This window comes from Argiope bruennichi, chromosome 9, assembly GCF_947563725.1.
Source record: "Argiope bruennichi chromosome 9, qqArgBrue1.1, whole genome shotgun sequence".
In the NCBI taxonomy this organism is placed as follows: Eukaryota; Metazoa; Arthropoda; class Arachnida; order Araneae; family Araneidae; genus Argiope; species Argiope bruennichi.
Genome location: NC_079159.1, coordinates 106617587 through 106638813, shown reverse-complemented (window position 1 = coordinate 106638813; position 21227 = coordinate 106617587). Strand labels below are relative to the sequence as shown.

General features: G+C 25.4%; 1 protein-coding gene across 1 annotated transcript in view; it reads left to right on the top strand.

The window, feature by feature from the left end:
• Positions 1–312: 312 nt before the first annotated feature.
• The window catches only part of LOC129984432 (protein NDRG3-like), a 107083-nt gene continuing 86168 nt past the window's right edge, over positions 313–21227 (top strand). The window contains exon 1 of the mRNA XM_056094311.1: positions 313–445. The gene's annotated coding sequence lies outside the window, so the exon portion shown is untranslated. The remainder of the gene's footprint in view (positions 446–21227) is intronic.

Below are 21227 nucleotides of genomic sequence, written 5' to 3'. Positions count from 1 at the left end.
TAATCTCTTATGCGTTTAAATTATGTATATAGGGTTGAACCAACCACTTTTAAAAGGAATTTTGCTTTAAATAGAAAGTATGGAACCCAATTTAGGACCAATTTTTATGTTAGTTGGAACAGATATATTGCTGTCATGAAAATAGAAATTCGAAATCCGGACCGGCCCGTGCGGGAACCGTATCGTCCGGTAGCTGTAACCACGTTTGGGCAATCAGTCAATCTTCCAGTAAAACCTTTCCCGAATGTTGATTCGGTCGTCTTGGTAACCGCTTGGATGCAGGGCGGAGGCAGTGGGCATGCGCGGAAACGAAAGGCTAAAACCTCCGAAGAACCTCTCACATTCAGTGGCAAACGGTCAAAAGCGAACGGCTGAAGGGTCCGAAAACTGTTCAGGAGGGACAGCGCCTAGGAAAAATCATTTTCCCTGCACTTAGCCGTCGAAGGTAAGTCATGCGGTTGCGTTTTTTTCTTCTCCCTTTTGATTCGCATTCGCTGCTTTTATTTTTGTTGTCTCTTAGAACAGATCTTATTTCAGTGATGTTGCACGACCTCGGAGAAAAAATTAAAGATTGTTTTAAATATCTTCGTCCTGCATTGGAATTGTAAGTTCACCTTTTGACATTGAGGTGTATCGTGGGCCAGGGAACAAATATAAATTTAGGGGGTATTCTGTTACGGGATTGTGTGAATTTTTTTAACGTGTTTCAAAGGTGTTTTCATTTCGGTGTGTGCATAAGTTCTCGAATGAGTAGGGAAATTGGAATTCACAGGACAGTGGGTCAGGAGGTCAGAAGAACATGTGAATTTGAATGCTGCCAAAAATTAAAGAAGAAATTTTTGTGTTATTTTAAAATTTAGTTTGTATTCATTTTTATGCTGCTTTTTTTTCTTGAAAGTCTTTATCTGAAATAAATTCCAATCTTTTTAGCTTTTACATTTTAAGGTTAGAAAATGAATGACAAAGAATTAAGAAAATGATTTAAATATGAATTTTAATATTCTATAAAATTCTTTAAAGTTCAAAGATATTTTTAAAACCCATGTTACAGCTTTTTTAATATATTCCTTTTTGTATTTAATACATTTTCTCTAAGAAAAAGAATTTAAGATTAAGATTTTTTTGTATTTTATTAAATTCATATTCATCCTAACACGGTGATTTTTCTTGCAAAAATGCCTTACATTTCTGGACTTAAAGTATTCTAAAATAATTTTCTTTTATTTTTACTCTAAAAGAAAAAATTTAAAATCCTAAAAATATTAACAAAAAGTCGACTTAGAAAAACACAGAAAAAGACTCATTGCAAATATCATATTCATGTAATTTTTCCCATCAAATAGGAATTTAAAAAAAAAAAAAAACCGTGAAAAACAAAACAAATTAAAAATTATGTCCTTTCAGCTTTTTATAGAATGTTTCTACGATATTGTTTTTGTTTATAATTATTGTTTATAAAAGTTTTTTTTTAAGATATTGTTAAAATTATTGTTTATAAAATGTTTTTGGTACTTTAACAAAATCGGAGGAAAATGCAGAGATTACAAAAATGGACTCTCATCATTTTTAACCCATTTCCTTCAAACTATTACAATGCAGTTCCGACAAGATGATAAACTGTTTTTTTTTTATGTATATCGGTTCCCACCCTCAAGCAAATATATTATTTTGATTATTTATTAAATATCTCAGAATACAAATAATTATTTAGGTATCATAATTATCGTAATTGTATCTTCTATAAAATTATTTGAAATTATAACTTTGCTACATGCATTAAATCTTATTAGAAAACTAATATTATCTCTTTCATAGTTAATTTGAAAATTTGTTTTAATCGGAAAATGTTCGAAAGCATAGTAGAAATTTTGATGAATATTTTATCATTTTATTCTAATAAAAATGCGAACCAATACTGTTAACTCAAGCGCAAAATTAAATATGTCTTCAATCATAGAAAATCGCTAAAAAGCATTTTAATTAATAATAAATCTTATGAGTTGTATTTAACCTGTGCATACAGTAACACTCATTCGATACATATAGCCTACGGCGTATTTTCTTTAGTACCAGTAATATCGTCACAAACTAAAAATTAATTTGAAAATCAACATATTATGATATTTTAAAAATAATTTTATGTCCATTCACGCATAAATAGGAATAAAAATGGAGATAAAAATTTCTTTATTCTAATTTAGTCTCTGTATAGTCCTTTCCACCATTTTCTATTTTTTAATTCAAGTTAATAATTAAATTAATTTCGCTTATATAATTTAATATAATTATATTTTGTCTGCATATTTTGAGTGGGATAGGTTTTATATTTATAGCAATTCTTTTTCAATTTCAATATATAACTCTTATTTTTAAAATATTGTAAATAAGTTTTTTAAATTAAATTATTTTTGATAAATATCTTTTTTCAATCAACATTATTCATATTCACATAAATTTCTGTAAGAGTCTGTAATATTTACATTCTATTGGCCTAAAAAGATATAGGGAAGTTAATGGTCTGTTCTGAAGACGTCTTCTCTCATTTTTATTATTAATAACAAAAAAACAACAACAACCGCATATTAAATTTTTAGCGTACACACCATACTTAGAATTGGAATCATTCCATGGAAGTTCAATGGGCCATTATTTATGTAGCTATTACTTAAACATTTGTACAATGTAAAAATACTGTATACGTTTTTAATAATGCACATTGAATTTAAAAACTGTTTTAAAAATGGCAATTTGACATTGAAATTTTAAAATACATTGCTGCCTTCTCGATTTTGATAACAATTCAGAAGAATCATTCGTCAACAAAAGACTTTAAAAATTATTAGAGTTTAAAAAATTGAGCTTAATTGAGCTAGAAACAATAGATATGGAGTTATCAGCAAAATAAATTCATAAGTAAAGATTCGAAACATCATAGATGTTTTTCCGCTTAATTCATCAGTCTTACTTTTTACGAGTTAAAAGTTTTACATCACGCAATTTACAGAAATAATGCCACTCTAAAACAATATCATACAGAAAAGCATTATTTATTTTATCGTCTGCCCTTTTATAATTTTAATTTCACCATCGTTTCTTCAAATTCATAAAATTATTCTAAAATGATACAAAATGGAGACGCATCCATCAAATTTGAAATAAAAATATGATAGAAAGTTTTGAAAATTAAATATTTTTGAAACAGTTTCTTGAATCGAAGTTCATCCATTTCCTGAATTGAAGTTTGCATTTTGAAAGACTATTTCACAATTAAAGAGATTCATAGCATTTCAATAGTGTATGAATACTGAAACTCTATTGCATTAGACGACGCAGAATAAGAAAAAAAAAAAAAAAAATAGTGAAATTAAAAAAAAAATTTCATGAAAATAAAAATTTTTGCTTAATAATTATTTATTTAAATGTCGTTATAAAAATGGTTTTTGTTTAGCAATATGCCTCAACGATATTGTGAAAAACGCTCTAAAATAACGAATTTTTTTTAATTAATTATAAATTTAATAGGGATGTTGAAAAACTCTTCTTGTTGAGCATCTATTATTCAAGAAGTAATTACATCTCAAAGTTAGTAACTTTGAGTTACACTTTCTGCTCCTTTGAGTGTTTTGCATTGTGTGATTTACCGATAATGTGTCAGCCTAAAAATATTATCACAGCAAAATAATTAGCTGAAATTATGAGTATCTATTCTTAGAAAAACACATTCAAATTGCTCATGTGTCGATTATTTCTGTTTAGTAATGACAGACATTAAGAAAAAAAATTAGCTACATTCGGATATTTTGTGATCATTAAAAGATTCAATTTGAGATGTTGAAAACATGTAGAAACTATCAAGAATCGAATTACTGAATGATGTCAGTTAAAACTATCCACGATTCAGATAGATTTTGATCTGGTTTATATTTACACACATACAGGTTTTTTCCTTTATTCATATAGGAAAATAAATATAAAGCATATTTTTTTATTTAAAATAATGCATTTTTATATTTATTTTCTCTAAAAACATTATATCTTTTGATTTTTTTCTAAAAATTTCGATATTTATGGAATAAAATCATATTAAGTGAAAGAAAAAGAATTTGTACGGAAATACGTTATTTATATAGTTTCAGTATTCTTTTTTTGAAAATTTTTATTAACTTTTATGATCTATTTCGGTTTATCAGCTGTTCAGAATCGATATTATTTCTAACTTCCGAAAAGATGTTTATATACAATATACCATTTTTCTCATTTGCATGCAAGTAAAAGAGTTTGATATGCTTTGAAAATGAATTATAAAAGTATCATTCATTGTACAAATATGCAGAACTTTAATCAAGATTCTTAATGTGTATATAATGTTCTTTAATTACTATTTTACTGACGATTTAAAATTGTAATGAAGAATAGAATAAAAATCGAGAGGAACAGATGTGAATTAATCAAAATTCACCAAGGGAAATCGTCCTAAATTCTTCTCAAAGTGTAAATAAAAGAAATATTTTTATACTCATGACCTTATGTTTAAATCAAGTGATGTAAAAGTAGTTAAAGTATTTTTAATTTAAAGGTTCTATCACTTAGAAATAGTTCTTTCGAAATGGCTTTTCGTTCGCCCATGAATAAATTTGTTTATCTACTATTGTATTTGGCTAAGTGAATTACAGATTACCAAATTTTCAAAACACTTCATAGAACTTCATATTACGTTCAAAATATCTGAAACAATTAATCGATTAAACTCGTTTTTAATCTACCATATTATAATCCACTTCGATCACTAAAAAATTTTAGTTTTTTTATTCGAATTATCTTGATAAATTATCTTAATTATATGTACTCTCATTCGTGATTATCACGATTTTAAAGGTATTTTACATTTTTATCACAATTAATATTATGCAAGGCTTTGCATTATAATGGCGGGAAACAAAGGTAATAATAATAATAATAATAACGTGAATTATGTATTTAGCATTTTCTGTATTTTCCGTTACGAAATTTCCTTATAGAATTCTCTTACCGAGCAAATTAAAACTAAAAAACAAATCCATAAAATTTTAGACTTTAACATAAAAGTTTTGCAAAAGAAAGACACTTTTTTGGTATTCTTAAAGCAAATGCTAATGCCTGTAAATAATAATAGCAAATTATAAAAAAAAACTTTAATTTAATTTTATGAAATTCTAACATAATTCTACATTCATTTAAAACATTTTCATCTCAGATTTTAAAAAATATAAATATATAACGGAATAATTTCTAATAATAAGCTGAATTAGTTTAAAGTTACATCAACTAATTTAAACTCTTCACATTAGCTAATATTCTAGCAGTATTAATTAAATACAAAAAGAAAATTATATTATGCCTTTTTATTAATACAATTAGTAAATCGATATCAACTAATCATTTTCAATAAGTTTGCTAAGTTTATTTAGTTTTTTTAAAACAGCAATGATTACTTTCAAAAATTCTAGGGATAAGTATTTTTTTAAATATAATTCCAAATAAAAATGAACTTATTTATTAAAAAATATTCGTGGTTAGTTTTTACAAAAATTATACGAATCATTCGAAAAAAGTTAGAAAAGGTGATCTGATATAATTATACTCTTGTAATAAATACAACTTTTACTACAAATTTAAATAATGGTTAATATTCAAAATTAACTTTTTTCCCCAGATTTTTTTTCAAAAATATTTGTATAATGCATTGAAAAAGAAAAAAAAATCCAAAGAGAGCTATTTGGAATATGACCAAAAGAGCTAACTTTGTATAGCATATTGCAGAGTATTGTTTCTAGATAGTATAATTTATTTTCAATTGGAAATCTGTGTATTTTTATAAATTAAATCTATAATACCATTAAAATAAACAATATTACTTACAAAAAAAAATAAATTTTCTTGAAAGAATTCCACACATTCATAAATCAACTATTATTGATTTAACTTGCTGTTTCTTTAATTATTAATTGCTTTGATTTGAAGTTTAATCAAGCATAATAAAAATTTCGAATGTGACATAACTTTTGAGGAAAGTAAGTATTTTTTAAAATATCCCATTCTTATTACAAAATTTTGCCTTGATCTGCTTTTTATATTAATATTTATTACTACAATAATTCTAAATTCTGATTGGAATCATTTTAACGTTTGATAAATCCCCTTTTTAAATTAAATTTATGAAATATCATTTTCCTGCTCTATTAAGACTTCATAAGTATTGATATTCTTTGAATTACTTGAAAATCAAGAAAAGTCTTCATTTTTTTAATTAAATATGGTATTATTTTAACGATATTAAAACTATAAAATTCGTTCTTAATTTTTATGGCAAATTTTAGTCAATGATTTTATTAAAATAGTTTAATATTCTACAGGTTATTGAATTAATAAAAAAAAAATTTATTGTTTCGTTTTCAAAGATTTAACGTTTAATATTATAACTGAGTTTCTTTTTTAAAAAATTGCTTCATTCGATAGAAGTTTTATATAATGCATTTTATGTTTCTTTTCCATATTGCAAAATTATTTTGATTATGAAATGTAAATGTTGAGCCAAGTATAAAAAGACTTTTTGTTAACTAATCGTGTCTTCTGTTTTGAAACAAAATAAGATAGCAGGATTTCTTATGATCAAGAAGATGGCCTTTATTCGAATGTTCAAATTTCGATGGTTCAGTGTTTGTTCTTCTCGTAAAAACAAATAATTAATTTTTATTTCGAGTTCATGTGATAGCAGAATTGTTAAATCAATCCAAAATTAATGGCTTCCAATAGAAAATTCTGTATTTAAAGTTTTTGCTGCTGTTTCGTATCAAGGTGGAAAGAATTGCTCAATTTGAAATAAGATGAAAGTATCTAAATTCATACCTAATCTTTTTTATTCTTTTAAAGAGATTTGGATGTTTGTCGATGTTCAGATCTTTATAAATTAATGAGGAATCATTTTCTTGATAATTTTTTTATTTTGAATGGGAATAGAATTTCAAAAAAAAATAAATAGAAATATTTTTGAAGTTGGATTTAAATGAAATTAAGTTATTTCCGAAAATCCATTATATACCAATCAAGGACATCACAGTTAAAGACTGCTTTAAGCAACCTAAATTTTTCAATCATTTTATAAAAGCCATCTAATATTTGTGTCGAAATAAAATGGGAAATTATTTTATCTTTAATGAATGACACATTTGGCATTTTAAATGCTAGAGGTTTCAAAAGTGACAGATCTTTAGTTCGATATTATATAAATTATCTGGAGAATCATATAACAATAATAAATACATTAAAAAAATTTCTTGAAATTTTAATGTTTCAAATTTTTTTGGAAATGGGGAAAAGATAAAAGACAACGAAAAGAAAAAGACAAATTATTTACTTTTCCAGAAAGATTTTTTTAATGAATTACATCATTTCATGGCTCATATGAGGATTTTAAAAATCCTTTAATATTAAATTCATTTTAATATCCAAATTAAGATTAGCTATAAATATTTCCTTTCCAAAATTCCTGAAATTGGCCACTTTTATAATGATCCATTTCCATCTAAAGTAAAGCACCGAATTCGAATGTTTTTGTTTGAGAAAAATGCTAATGATATTCTGATTTCTAATTTAGCAACTGCATCATAAGACTTTTCTTTCAGCTTAATTCCTTACTCATATGTTAAAATTTCATTGGATAATACAACAAGTCCAAAGTCCTAGAAATAACTTCAAATGAAGTTTTTTCGGCTGATCTGTCTTCGTTAATTTTTCAGAACAGTCTTCTGATGATTTTTCGTCTGATTCAGTACTGAAGGATTGAAATAGTTTTGCACGTAGATGCAGAAATAATGATGGATACCTAGTCATTCCATCCAATCAAATTCTCATAATCAAATCCTCGAAAAAAATTCCATTGAAATCTTTTCTAGAGGTGGGCATCTCATTCTAAATGACAAATGATTTGTCTAGATTAAAAATTTAATCAGATTTTTTCTCGAAATGCAAAGCACTATCCATCTATCTACTGAGAAAAATGTAATTGCAAATCTTTTTATAAAACTTAAAGAAAAGTTTTCGAAGCTTGTCAGAAGAGATAATCAAAATGCATTCAAGAATAAGAATTTTCATTCGGCTTTGGAGGGTTAAACTTGAAACACAGAATAAACAAGATTCAAAAAGAATATTTAAAAAGAGCAAAGAAGTGAAGTGTTTCAGACTGAAAGCTCTGAAAATTGATTGCAATTTTGTTCTAACTAAGAATTTATAAGTTTGCTATATTATAAATCATTTTTAATATAACAAAAGTGTTTATTAATTTTATTTTAATTTAATTTAAGCATAATTTATTATTTTAAAGTATAAAATTAGCTTTTTTGCATTAATTTATCTATAATACAGCAGATATTGAGCATTACATGGATCGAAACCTTTGCCCTTATGTGTTATTAATATTATTTATTTTAAAATGTTATATATATAAATTATGTATGATACATAAATGTATAGCTACAAATAGTTCGATGCAAACAGTTTTACAAAATTTAACACAATAACGTTAACATTTTCTTCGAATTTATTCAAGATTATAAATTAATTTTAAGAAATTTGTAAAATATTATTAGTTTTCTTCTAGATCGAAAAAGAAAGTGAAATAATTTTCTTTAGACGAATGTGCATTTTATAATTGCAAGAGAAATTATTCTTGATTGTTCAAGAATAACTATTGACTATTGTCTTAACTATAGTTGTTTTTTTAATTCCATAAAGGATTATGAATTTTTAACTTCCTTATACTATATAAGAATAATCATGCAGTTTCATTAAATGTTTCTGAGCTTTCGTAAACTCTTACGAGTTTTCATATGCATGATTCACTAGTTCTATATTTCCGAAAATAATCAGGCTTAAAAAAAGAGTTTTTAGTTCATAAAGGATAGTTTAAAATGGAGTTAGAAAAATGGAAGCAGTCGTTACACATTTTTTCCTCAATGAATTTTTCTATGAGTGTACCTTATCTACTCAGAAATATCTGCATCTCCATCTGCAGCTTTTCACTCAACGATACCTGTGAAGCAGTCGACACAAATAGATTTAATATGTAACTACACAGATTCGATCGCATAAATTTTTCCTGGAATCAGATCTCAGACTCGAGAACCGCTGGTTTTAAAACCGAGAAACTGCAAAAAAGCCACAATATTCGACAAATTCTATGCTTCTTATTCTCTATAAATAATTTTATACAACACCATATTGTATAAAAAGTATTACAATTGTTAGTTCGGCTATTTTCCTGCTAAAATTCTGAATCTTTAACTTATTACTAAGCTTCTATTTTATTTAAAGTTTTTGACAGAAAATATAGATAATTATAAACACTTTTAGTGAGTGTAACAAGTGCAGATTTCTTTTATTTGAAATATTTCTTCTTTACCTATTCAATCTTTATTTTAAATATAAAAGGAACGTGGAATTAAATTTTTTGTCAAATGTGATACCTTTGAATATATCATTACACTATCTAAATGAAAAAAATCCAACTTGCTTAAAAGTAATAGTTATAAGAAAGTTTTAAAATTATTAAATAAATGCCTTTCAATTAAAACCATAAAAATACATAATTTTTTAAAAAAAGCGAAAATTTCAAAAAGCGAAAAAAAAAAGATCATAAAATTTTATCTCTAGAAACATAAAACATGCCTTTTTTTTTTTTTTTTTTTTTTTTGTACAGCCAATATCGCAATATGCTATTTACAAAAATTAAAAAATGAAATCAAAAGCTGTATATAAGGAAATTGGGTTCGATATTTCCTGATTCCTATGAAACTGGTTGTATCTTCGTTTCCATCCAATCTTTTAAGCTTACGAAAATAATTTGGTAATAATTTTGAAATTAAAAAATGTTTTAATTACACTTTGTTAATTCTTTTGTTTTCAAAAATGTCTTCAAATCAAATCTTTTTATTGAATCTAAAAAATAATTGTAAAATTCCTAATAATTAGTTTGTATACTAAAACATTGGGTAATTAGTTCCCGGAAAGAGATGCAACTTTATTTCACTTTGAAATTTTTGCAAAATTATGAAATTATGATCTTTCTGTTTATTTTACTCCTGCTAATTTTTGGATGATATTCTGAATGTTTAGATGAGATTTTTAATATGGATGTTGAGAAATTTATTCATAAAGCACTATGAATATTTATAAATTATTTAAAATACTAAAAATGAACGAATTTCTTTGAACTCAAGTTAAAATGATTTATCTAACTTTAATTGAAAATATAATTTTAGAAAAGGACAGCATTTCAATTTAATATAACAATCAAAATTTGAATACAAAATAATATTATTTAAGCACTTAATCTTGCAGAAAAATAAAGCTTTTGAGTTAAATAATATAGGAAAATATAAATTCTAAGAATGAAGGTTTCACATTTGAAATTTGATTAATTTAATTCGCATTTAATTGTATTTGGAACTAATCACTAGTAATTGAATATGTAAGTAATTAAGACAAAATTGAAAGAATTATCTATTCAGTAAGGGCTAAATTTTTATAATTGGGAAAATAGGGAATTTATGTTATAAAATTTGAAACTACTCTTGTTTAAGATGTTAGTTTGGAGTAATTTTGATCTACTTTTGAGAGATTTCATTTTAATAACCTTACATTTTATTGGAGCTTTTAATATTTTATTTATTGTATTTGATAATGTTCCCTAACTTTATAATTAAATTCTATTTCATATAATATGATTTTTCAATGATGTTATTAGAAATTATACTCTTCAATAGCTTTTGAATTTCGACCCAAATTGTTTTTGTAAAAAATTCCATTTGCCGACATCTTGTTTATATTTTTATTTGCACTTAATAATATTAGTAACCTTAAACTTATTTTCAAATTAAAGCTCTTTATTTTTAAATAGAATGCTTCCCGTGCAATATTTTTACATTTTCTGCTATAATTCAGCTTATAAAAATAATATTTCATTAGTGCCAAACTATACGATTAAATGATATAAATAATAACTTATTGTTATATACGTAATTTTCAATGTTATGGCAATGGGCGAAAATCGTTTGGCAAATGTTGTTGTGGAATATCAGTAAATATATATATATATATATATATATTAGATATTTATTAGATAAAAATAGGGGATAATTGATATAAGCATTAACTTTGCATGTACTATAAGTTAAGTCTCATACTTTTTGAGTTTCTGTAGGTATCCTAAAATCTGTATTGTGTACTTATTCACAAGGCAAATATTCGTTCCAAGTTGAGAAGTAAAGATTTAGGATTTTCACGACGCTTTTATTTACAAAGCACTAAGCTTCTGAGCTGTGTCACTATAACCAATATTTACATGATCGATAAAAGAGGGGGCAAAAATTTCAATAGAAGTCAAATTCTTTTGGCAGCCTTTAGTTAGGTATAAACTGTGTCGAAATTTATTTGTAGAGTATAAAATTCTGCGAAATTTGAAACTGAAAAAAAGAATTTGCATTAATTTTTTTTTCTCATTTTAAATATTTTTTTATTTTTCTATTTTAAGTACCATTTTACTTATGTCTATATACTTTATTTTACTTATTTCTATATACTTTATTTTACTTATGTCTATATACTTTATTTTACTTATGTCTATATACTTTATTTTACTTATGTCTATATACTTTATTTTACTTATTTCTATATACTTTATTTTACTTATTTCTATATACGGTTTTATTTAACGTTTATTTGTTTTACATATTAAGCAATAGGTTACTCGTATATTTAATCATATTAAATTAGAATGTTGGATAAATTTCGCTATAAAATTTCATAAAATACGTACTTATTATTTATATTTTTCCATTTCTCATTAAAATGTAACTACAATAAACAAAACTTTTGAATGATTAACTGACAGAGTTAGAAATCATGATTTACTAATGTTTTTTTGTAAATAGTTCTATCATTTTGCTCATTGTTTCATACAAAACCAAACATTCATCCTAAATGTAAAGAATATGATCTGTTCATTAGAAATGGCTTTGTATTTTCGGAGCATTAAATTCGAAATAAAAAATTCATTTTCACTTAGATATTATTGAGTTTTATGCAAAATTCTTTTTTAATGACACAATCCTTAGATTTTTGTATCTTTAATTTTTAAATGAAAAAGATTTTGCCAAAGTACCAGAAAAATATTTTTTCATTAAAAGGGATTTGTCATTCACAAAATAATCATGAAAAGTTTGAAATAGATAAAATAAAGAAACAAATTATTTTTATCACAAAAATATAATGAACTGTTAATGTTGTTAATAATTTCAACCTTTGGCATAGAAATTGTTGCTGTTTTTTTTTCATGGAAAAATTAATATCTAATGAAATATTTCTTTGAAATTCCAATTTAAATAATATTTAAATAATTGTATTTTATCCCAACTGCAACTATACAATCTTAGGATTTTAAAGGAAAAATACATGAGCTTTGATTTCTTTATTTGTTTTATATGTTTTCAAGCATTTTCGTCTTTATAATGTATCATGTGCTTTATCTAGAATTTTGTGACCCATCAGCTAAATAAATTCAATTTTAATAAATAATGTCTAATTGTGCATTTTGGATTTATGGGTGTTAAGAAACATGTCCTTAAAAATGAATTATTATTTTAATCGCCTTATTTAGGATACATATTCCAATTCAGGCATTGAACATAAATGTAAATTTACAAGTCGTTCTTGGGATCCTTTATTAAATAATTCCCATATAATTAAATAGAAAGAAAGTAATTATTACTAACTAAAATGAGTACTTATTTATTTAGTGATTACCAGTTTTATTATTTTAGGCAAGAAAAATATTTAAATGTGTTTTTCTTAAACATAAAAGCTTCAATAAAAAATAATCATCGAAATATTCATATCAAAATCAATTCAATAATCAATCAAATATTCATGGAAATAATTTTGATTCCAAACAGTTAATGCCAGAATATTTTTTATTTGTAATTCGAATAAAGTTATTGATTATTATATTTTTAACATCTATAATTTCTTTATAGATCAGCAGATATAGATCACAATTACTACATAACTTTGGAAAAAAAATGTTGCTAGATGATTATGAAGTATTCATTTATCTAAGAAATATTAGTCAGCTGTAACGAATAATTTACTAAATTGTTTAAATTAATAAATTTAAATACTGTTATTATTCATTTAAAAATTTTATGTAGTAATTGTTATTTTCTTATAACTGAAAGATTCCCTTTAAAATTTGTTATTTAAAAAGGGAATTAGCAAATTACCAAACAAACAAAAAAAGACGATAATGATAATTTTTTCCCACAGGAATTTCATTTCCAGTATTTATTTATACTTCAATATAAATTAAATCCCGACCTCTCAGAATTCATGCGTTTAGACCCACCGGAACGCGACAATTAAAACGACCTTTTTGACTTTGCTTTCCGATCAACAACAAACTTATAAATCCTTCATTTCGAGGTCTTAATTAGGAGAGGGGACTTAATTGGAGCTCGTTTTCGACTTCGTTAGTTTTTCCCCGGAAGGGCCGGGAGAAAATCATTAACCCTCCTCTCTCACTCACTCGAATGGGAATGTTTATCGCCACCCATTGTTACACGATTTGGATTCTGCGTATATAATGTTCTTCTTGCAAGACGCTCGACGCATTCGCAAGCCCTTAAACATATTAAATGGAATAAATATCTCGGAATGAGTGAAAATTGTTTTCGAAAAATTTCACAAATAAGGCTTTTGTAACTAAGCGGAGAGGATATATTAAGGTTAAAACCAGCAGGAGTAGTCTTCCCGAAACTCTCTCGCATACTCTTCAATAAATTTTTACCCCCCCCCCTCCCCATATAATTGTGAAACTAGGAAAAATCCACGAATACCTTGCATGACATTGGTGAAAAGTAGTTACGAAATATACATGTTTTGCATGAAACTAACATTCCTACAGATTTATCTTGCTAATATGCATTTTGAATGCCTTCTTATAGACCGACTGACACCAAAGTTTGGCATGAACCTACAGTAGTAGTCACAAGATATATGCAGTATTTCACATATTAAAGACATTGCATTTATGAATTATTGCTTTTGCATACATGCGAAAGTACAGACAAACAGACGGACAACTCTTTGACAAATTTTATTCAAATTTTGTTAACATTCTATAATTTTTATGTTAAACTTGTGTACCAAATTTTATTTAACATTTCTACATTTTGTAGTTATCGAATTCCCTTGTGCTCGGACAGCTGACAGACAAGTTTTCTGTGAATGGATTCCGTTCAAAATCTACAAATTTGGTCAGAAATCCACACACCAAATTTTATCTGTCTAGCTCTAGGCATTTTTAAGTTCTCATCTTCATAGACAAACAGGTAAATGGCTTTTTATGGAGGGGAGGGACTCATAAAGGTCAGAAATACGAAAAATCGTCAAAATCCATTGTTCGAATTTTTTTGACGATTACAATATTTCTTCCATACTTCGTCTACGAGAAAGTTAATACAGAAGTCGTCTCCCTGAAATTTTATTGCATACTCCTAGATGTTCGATAGACGCTCAACCCCTTTTAGATTTGACTCAAAATTTGATATTTTTCTATATTATAGAAGATAAATCTATCTCTCGAATTTTATCGATATAGTTCTCATCATTTTTTATTTATCCTACTAATGTATATTTATACAGTCGGAGAGACAGATTTCTTCTGAATAGATTTTGTTCAATATTTGATAGAAATTTTCAAATTCGGTATAAAAACTATATATAAAAATTTCATCCATTTAGCTCAAAGCATTTTTAAGTTATTTTTGTCACAGATAGACCGGCGGACATTTTTTTTTAAAAAATATGTTTTTAAATATAGATTCGTCAAAATCTCGAGTTCGAATTTTTTTTAATTATTATAATACTTTATTTTATGTACTTGTATAAGAAAAATAAAAATGAATATCAATGTGTTTAATATACCATTAGACACCTTGGTATTGCAATATGGCATAACAATAGTAGAAAACATTAAAATACTGTCAAATTGAGAGAAGTTTCAATTTAGCTCATTTCTTCCAAAATGTCAATCAGAAATATAATTTAATGAGATGGAAAAAGGATTTCCACATTTTGCATTTGTTTGACTTTTCCTCCCACGCTCTTATAGCTAACATTAAAAGCGTTTTATTTAAGAGAAAGTAATAAGATTCTTTTTCTTCTAAAATGTAAATACGCTTATCTGTTTAAGATTCGTGAATACTTTTCAATAGTCGTAAAAAAATACCTCCACAAATTTTAATTATATTTCGTTGAAGTTTCCAATATATATTTTCAGAATATTAATAACGACACTTGATTATTGTTACATAATGTATTAGAAGAACATATGAATAGCATCAATATGAAATGTATAAATGTTTAAAAAAAGTTTTAATTTTTTTAGATTTTATTTGTTATTAAAAAATTTCAAAGTGCACAAAAGTTTCAAGAATAATCTAATTTATACAGATATGAAGGCAAGAATAATAAATAATAAATTGCAGTTTTTAAATTTGACCTCGAAACTTATAATTAAAAGAGTCCCTTTTTTTTTTTTTTTTTTTTTTTTTTTTTGGTTTCGGCACATAAATGTCCCATAAAGAGAACAAATACTTTTTAAGAATAAAATTTGATTATAACTAATTGTTAAGAAGTCACGTTTTCTTAATATTTTTATAATATCTAATCAAGATTTAGACCAAGAAAATGTACGGTGCTAATAAATAGATTAAGAAAAAACGGTGAGAAATAAGTAGACCACAAAATTTCAATAAACAATGACTGTTGGTTGGAAAATAAGCAGAGAAAAAAGAGTGATTAAGCATGAAATAAGTAAACTTGTCCTTCATCTATAATTCTGATACTTTTTAATGAACTTCAAAGTAGCTTTCATTTTTGATGTAATTTTTAGAAGGTGAGTGTAATATATATGTCCTATTAGTAGTCAAAGAGTTAATAGGGGCAGAGAAAAAATGATTCATGCGGAACATTTGTGAGTTTTAGAATGGAAGCATTATAATCTAAACTTTGCTTTTTTGCGTCATTTAAACAAAGTATTTTATCATTATAATGGTTAAAAATGAATCGAGAAATATTGTGTTGGAATCAGATATTTTGGGGATGTCAGTGCACATTAAACTGATCAATTTATTTTTACATTTCAACACATTTTTAATTTAACCAGCATGAAGTTGATTTATTTTAAGTTGATATTACATATAAGTAAACCAATGAAGATATTTATTTTTTTATTACACCTCATGATCCTGTGGCATCTACGATTATATACAATATATTTAAGTAGACATTTTGTGTTTGTAAACACTCAAATAAATAAATGCTCTAAAACAAATAGGAACATTACCAGTTATATTGGATAAAATGCTAATGTTATTCTATTATAATTAAAGGAATTGGGATTTTTTACATACCTTTTTATTTGGCAACTTGGGTAATAATATTTTTAATCCACCAGCCTGCAGCCCTATTCTAGGTCAGAGACTCTAGGCAGTTGTCTAGTCTACCTAGTCGGAAATCTACCACTGATGGACTATGCACAGATTTAAAAAAACGCAATTTTGCTGCATTTGAATAGCAAAAAATAAATTGCTTTCCATCAATAATTTCAGAATCCTTTTTTTTTAATAGATAAACAATTTCAATGTCTAACATTTTCTAGATATTCTGATATCTAAAAATACATAATAATATTGTTTGTTTTATGGTTCACACATTTTTTATATCATTTCTAAATTATACAGTTGTGGTATGAATTCGGAATTTTTAAATGAATATATTTTTTTTATCTGTAAACGGATTATTTTGGTACATATCCTTTTTTTTCCTTTTCTTTACTATTCCGTTGGATTTCCTAAAAGGAAAAGAAGACATGAGCTTTTAAATAAATCATTAAATAAATTCCAATTTTTAATCAAATATTTCTTTTAACTCATGTAAATTTTATAATGGAAGAGTTTTTCTTTAAAAAATAATGAATAAATCATTATTAAAAATTACATTATTACATTATTTTAAACTTTTACGAACTAAACTTTTATTTTAAATAAAAATTATACCGAAGTAAATATATATATATATATATATATATATATATATATATATATATATATATATATATATATATATATATATATATATATATATATGTTGCAGTTATAAATTAGTTTACAATGAATGTTCGAAATATTTCAGATTTTGGAACCAACAATTTGTAAATAAAACAAAGAAATAGGGGTTAATAAATCCTAAGAGATTGGTTTTGCCCTCATTTTCTTACATAAAATTACCCAAAAAATGGATCAATAAGCATATATAAACTGCCACTAAAACGCCTCAAAATACCCAAAATCCATACTTGTTCCTGAATATCCGATGCAGTGCAGCCATTAGCTAATCTTTTACTGTTGCCTTAACGATGCTTTCTGGCTCTTTCACTGTTTTTCCGCAATCTTTATGATGGTGGTGACCTTTAAGTTGCCCATGATTCATAGGAAAGACCTCATCCTAACAAAACGACGACATTTATTTATGGCACTGTTTTTCGTCATCTATTTCAGTCCAGAAATATGGAAATTATTTTCTACATTTATAGAAGAGTATAATGTCAATTGTCAAGAATTTAACAAAGGAGACAATAGAAAGAATCAATATATTATTATAATATACATTCATATATAACAGTATTTTCTCAAAACATTTGGGAAAGCTTACAAATAATTTAAATGGGATTTAAAAAAAATAAGAATTCATGATGTACATACGCCATTTTCATCTCTTTTTCAATAGTAAATAATGTGCCTCTAAAATAGTTTCTATAACATTATTTCTATTACCTCTAGTTTTTATAATATTATTTTTCAGTTACAAATCATAGCTCAATTTTATTTTCATTTCTTATTTCCTAATTTTGAACTTGAACAATCAGCATATGTATATTCAAAAATGGCTGTTTTGAATCCCAGGTTGTTGTTTTTTAATAAAAACATAATTCTAAAAAGAAAATTTTCTGTTTAGTTTATTTGTTTTTAGGCCGGCATTCTTCCTGTAAATTGCATGATATGAAATCGTAATATAAAAAATGCAACACATTATAAGCTAAACAGTTAGACGAGGAACTGCTGCATTTGTTACGTGGTTACTTAAATATGTCTACGAAAGGAAAGATTAAATTTTAATTACTTAAACAAAAAGTTAGTTTCAACTATATTATTTGGAAGCATATAAACCACTTTTACGCCGTTAGAAAATTAATTTTTAAACAATGTCAATTCTACTTCCGTGAAATGATTCTCTTTTAGTTTTATATACTTAAGAAACTAATTTAAAAATCGATACGTAATTGTGCTTTTTATTATTATAATGAAATTTATTTTAATTTCATTTTTTCAATGGTAAGATTATAAATAAAAAATAGTGTTTTCTAAGAATGTTAATTTCATATTTTTAATTCAATAATGTTTTAGACTGCTTTCCTTTCCAAAAATTGCATCAGTTTTTTTTCGACTGATACATTTGAACTAAATGCCTAGCCAGAATTATTTTAATGTTACGTTGTTTGGGATTGCAGCTCCGAATTACTCTTTTTTTATATATACAGTTTGATTCTTCATAAACTATATTATATGTAAACACTAACTATTTATTTGGGACCTTATAATTTCACTATTGAAAGGCTATTTTTTGTAATCATTTCAAACAATTAATTTGTAACTACGTCCTCAAACCAAAATAATTCTGTGAATAATGAATTATTTTAGTTAAATTCAGTATTCACAGAATTAAATTACGCATAGTACATTTAAATTACATATAGTATCATTATTATTTTTGATACGGATTAAAAATAGCCATTGATTTTGTAGTAAGGAAATGTTAAAAAAATAGCTGTATTAGATTTAATTAATTTAGAATAATAAAACGAATTATTATTTGCACTTTTTTTTACAAAAATCGTTTGCAATTTTTATCTATTTTTTATGTCTAAATAAATAAGTATTTATTTAGGCGAAATAACAAGTGGGAATAGGCCACATAATCTGAATATAATTTTCTTTGCCTGGATCTATTCATCATATTAAAAGTTAAAATTGCAAAAATTACAATCTCACTAATATTTTATGGTTGCATTTTTAAGAAAATTAGAAGAAAAAAATTAAAATATTCATTATTAAGTTAGTCACAGTTATTTATTGAAATGGCTCGAATTTCATCGTGCGTGTTTTGTTTTCCTTCTCTAAAAATTTTAAAATTCACAAGCAAGATTAAAAAATTCGAATAGAAAAATCAAAATTTTAATTTAAAATCTCAAGGTGTGTTTTTTTTACAATGAACTAACTACAGCCCTTTAATAAAATAAATTATCATATTAGTAACATTTTATTTTTGAATTTTTATGAAAATTAGAAGAAAATATTTAAAATATTCATTATTAAGTTAGTCACAGTTATTTATTGAAATTATACGATTTTCATTATTCGTTTCTTGTTTTCATTCTCTAAAAATATTTGAATTCATAAGAAAGATTTAAAAAAAATCCTGATAGAAAAATCAAAACTTTAATTTGAAAATTCTTGGTTTTTACAATGGACTACAGTTGTTGCTGTTGTTTTCGTATGACAAGTGCAATAAAAAATAAGGGGGGAAAGGGAGAGAGGGGGACAATTAGATTGGGCTGAAAGCACGCAGGACAGCTCTGGCCACATCTTCAGCTTTATCGGAATAAAGAGTATCCCTGGTGCAATCAATGTCTATTTTGAGGAGGGCTGAAATAATAGAACGAATGAACTACAGTCCTTTAACACAATAAAATCATTGATCACGAAATTTAACATGGAATGTTTTTTTTCATGACCTGCGAAGTTCGTGTGCAGGAAAACATGTTTTACAGTTTCATTCTCAGTGTGTGAAAAGATAGATTTTCCAAAAGACTAAATGAAGATAAATTGTCTGCTTCATATGAACATGGTATTTCGAATCCAGTGCCTTTCATGTGATTATGATAATTCCAAAACACATAAAATGAACTAGATGGATGTAATTTGGTTCTTATTTTTATTCTCAGAATCGTAGTTTTCTATGAATGTTTGAACGAAATTCGTCAAAGTTTCGGCTGTCTATCAAATTCACTATATATATATATAAAATGAGCGAGAAAATTCGAAAACTCAATAAGCCAGATGAATGGATTTTAGTACGTGATCCTTATACCAACATTGCAGATATATGTCAAATTTTGACCTATCTCTTTTGGATATATCATTTGCCTGTTCATGTGTATGTCAGCATGTTAACATAAAAATAGAACGAACTAGATAAATCAATTTCCAAAGGAATCCAAAGGAAAGCAATCTAAATTATATATTTGAATTTTTTGATGAATGTAAAGTTATTTATGTTATTATTTCTGACAACAAATAAACAAATTGTCAAAGTAGGTTATTTTTTCCTTGATTTTATTGAAAAGAATGATTGTCGAAAAATTTAGACATGTACTTTCAAAATAACATTAATAAGACATGAAATTTATGTTTTCAATATCTCTATTTTTTGTTGAGTAAATGCAACTTTTGAATATAGTCTACGTTTTTAACTCCTAGAAAGAAGAAAATGAATCAAAGAAAACTTACTAAACTCATTCATCTAAAAAAATAAATATGTCTTATTTATAGAAATTTCATAATTTTATCTGAAAAAATTAATTTTAATAAAAATCCAAATTTGTTTAAATCTACAATTTTCCCGACTAATTTCAATATAAGTTGAAAAAAAACCCTTTAATGTATGAAAATTTTTGAACACTTTTTGTTATATATATATATATATATATATATATATATATATATATATATATATATATATATATATATATATATACAATTGTGTGATTTCGATGGCAGTTCAGTATTTTATTATTTTTCAGAGCCAGCAATCAAATCATCACTATATTTCAACTGAATTTCGATTGCCTTCCTCAAAAGAATTGCACAAATTACAAATGGCGGTAACTTTTTTTATAAACAAAATGAAAAAAAAAAATCAGAACAGTGTATGGAAGGAAACATAATTTTGTTTCTCAATCTTAATCGTTATTTGATAAATATTTTGTGGTCCACTAACTAGAGATACAAGCAAAT